General features: G+C 39.4%; 1 non-coding gene across 1 annotated transcript; it reads right to left on the reverse strand.

Annotated features, from left to right (window-relative positions):
• Positions 1 to 1,759: 1,759 nt before the first annotated feature.
• Positions 1,760 to 1,865, reverse strand: LOC148570894 (small nucleolar RNA R71). Its single transcript, XR_015880517.1, has one exon. It is a non-coding gene; the product is annotated as a small nucleolar RNA R71 (small nucleolar RNA).
• Positions 1,866 to 3,307: the final 1,442 nt, after the last annotated feature.

Genomic DNA, 3,307 nt, shown 5'->3' on the forward strand with positions numbered 1-3,307 from the left:
TTTACTTTACACTTTATCTCTTCCATCTCTTGTACTTTTCTTTTAAGCTATGAGTAGCTAAATTCCCTCTCGTTGGGAGAGGGAGCTCTGTTGTTCTTGGTGGATTAATGATAGTAAATTTCTTCTTCTCTTCATCTTCTCTTTGATTTGCTAGAAGGAATTTCATTTTAATGCTAGTGTTCAATCATCTTGGAAAATAGGTTGAATGCAAAATGGGTTTCATGAGAACCTTGGAAAAGGAAACATGAAACCATGCTTGAAATCCTTCTCACACTTGAGTAGATCTGAGTTTCGGTGATTGGATATGGTGACAGATAATCCACCCACTATTTGGATCTATGAGGATGTGTGGTATAATCAGGGACCAAGCATATCTCTCTTCATGAGCAATTAGACCATGGAATTGGCTATTGATCAAGTTCTGAGAGATTGAATCACCAAGGGATTGGGGTTCAATCAATCATGATTGCCAAGAGGTCAATGAGTTGCATGATTAAAGATGAGATGAACTGAATTTAATCCAAAGAGAACAACATCTATTGATCTCAATGAATTCCCTATATTCTTATCTTTCACATTCTTTATAGCTTTCTTTAATTCTGTTATTCCCTATTCCATTTACAATTAAGTTATTTATGTTTCTGCACTTTACATTTTTGCCATTTACCTTTCTGTACTTTACTGCTTCTTTTTACTTTTGAGTTATTTATATTTCTGCTCATTTAAATTTCTGCAATTACAATCTATATTGCTCAGCTTGACTAATTCACCCATTGATTAAAATTGCTCAGATATACCAATCTCTGTGGATACGATCCCACTCCTAGTGGGTTATTACTTGACGATATTTTTGGTGCGCTTGCCAAAAGAACGGATTCATCATTTTTATATGGGGGTGAATTCCGGTCATCAAGTTTTATGGTGCCGTTGTTGGGATTGGTTTGAATTTGACAATGATTAAATTTGTGGGTAGCTAGATTAAGCACTTTTAATTAACCTGTTAATTCTTTTAATTTCAGTTCCCTAATTTTCTTATTTTTTTATTTTGATCATTTTAGCTATTCATTGTTCATATTTCCATCTTTTTTTTTCTTTTCTCTATTAACTGTTTGACTAATTGCACCAACCAAACTAACCACCAGTCCTAACAAGAGTGATTCCTTCACTTATCCTCTGCTTGCTGTTTATTAAATGTATGATAGGTAGAAGAGGAGAAACTTCATCCTCTTTTGATAGTAAACCTGAGAGGACCTTCCTTAGATTAAGGAGGGAAGCAAGAGGGAAAGGAATATTTGGAGAGGAAGTAGTGGAGGAAGATCTGGGAGTTACTATGGAGGAAGAGGTGCATAACCATGTTGGAGAGGATGCTGGTAATCATGTTAGGCAAGAGAGGAGAGTTCTAGGCTTCTACATCAACCCAAATCTAGGAAACTGTGGTAGTAGCATCCTGAAGCGAACAATTCATGCTAATAACTTTGAGTGGAAGTCTCAACTCATCACACTTGTCCAGAATAATTGTTAATATGGAGGGGGTGCCCAAGAGGACCCAAACCAACATCTCACTACATTCTTGAGGATTTGTGACACTGTAAAGTCAAATGGTGTACACCCTGACACCTACAAACTACTTCTGTTCCCCTTTTCTCTCAGAGATAAGGCAGCAAAGTAGTTGAAAGCATTTCCCAAGGAGAGCTTGACCACTTGGGATGATGTTGTGGACAAGTTCTTAGCAAGATTCTACCCTCCACAGAGAGTTAATAGATTGAGAACTGAGGTGCAAACCTTCAGACAGCAAGATGGTGAAACCTTTTATGAGGCCTGGGAGAGGTTTAAAGATTTGACAAGGAAATGCCCGTTGGATATGTTCAACGAGTGGGTGCAATTGCACATCTTCTATGAGGGACTGCTATATGAGTCAAAGCAGGCAGTAGATCATTCTTCAGGGGGCTCACTCAACAAGAAGAAGACCATTGAAGAAGCCATAGATGTCCTAGAGACTGTGGCCGAGAATGAGTACTTCTATGCTTCAGATAAAACTCAAAAGAGAGGAGTGATGGAGCTCAATTCTATGGATGCTTTGTTAGCCCAAAACAAAGTGATCACTGCACAACTAGCAGCCTTAACCAAGAAGGTGGAAAAGAATCAAGTCTCAGCTATTCAAGCCCAAGCCCCTCCACAAGAAGGAGATACACCAGAAGTGGAATGTGAATGGGAGAAAGCTAACTATGTGAACAATCCATCTAGACCATCATATGATCCCAATGCCAAGACATACAACCTTGGTTGGAAGAACTACCCAAATTTTGGGTGGGGAAACCAACAAAACCACAGCCAAGACCACAAACCATACCAATTCAACCAATACAACAACCACAACCCCAACCATCAATCAGGTAATACCACAACTCATAAAATGCATCATACCACTCCAACCAACAACCACACAACAACCACCATCAAGATACATCATCCTCAACCATGAAACCATATGAAACCAGTAGCAATTTTGCAAAATTGGAGGCTGCCATAGCACAATTGTCAGCACAACTGACAGGAACCATTTTCACTGTTCTGGAAAGACAAATGTAGGCTAAAAGAAAGATAGATGCAAACCAAGAGGAGTTCAGATCCAACATAAGAAATCAAGGGGCATCAATTTTAAAATTGAAAGCACAAATAGGGAGCTTGTCTAAACAAATACCAATGCCTACACATACATTTCCCAGTGATACCATGGTCAACCCAAGAGGGGAATGCAAGACCATCATACTAAGAAGTGGAAAAGTTGTAGAAGAAGCATCCCTAAGTCAAAGCAACCAAGAAGAAGAAGCTGCAAAGGAACCTCAAACCAAGAAAGAAGAAGAGACCCTTGTACCATCCTCACCAAAGCAAGTCCTAAAACCTTATGTGACAAAGGCACCCTATCCACAAAGGCTGCAGAAGGATGGGAAAGACAGCCAATTTTCTAGATTCTTAGAAATCTTCAAGAAGCTCTAGATCAACATACCTTTTGCTGAGGCATTGGAGCAAATGCTACTCTATGCCAAGTTTTTAAAGGAGCTCATGACAACAAAAAGGAACTGGGGTGAAAAGGAAACCATAATGCTAACTGAGGAGTGCAATGCCATCATACAAAAGAAGCTTCCCCAAAAGATAAAAGATCCTGGGAGCTTCTAAATTCCCTGCATCATAGGGGATATCAACATTGAGAAAGCATTGTGCGACCTTGGAGCCAGCATCAACCTCATGTCCTTGGCAATGATGAAAAGGATGAGGATTGAGGAGGCCAAACTAATTAGAATGGCAC

The sequence above is a fragment of the Arachis ipaensis genome, chromosome B3 (genome assembly GCF_059453495.1).
Source record: "Arachis ipaensis isolate K30076 ecotype BB chromosome B3, ASM5945349v1, whole genome shotgun sequence".
In the NCBI taxonomy this organism is placed as follows: Eukaryota; Viridiplantae; Streptophyta; class Magnoliopsida; order Fabales; family Fabaceae; genus Arachis; species Arachis ipaensis.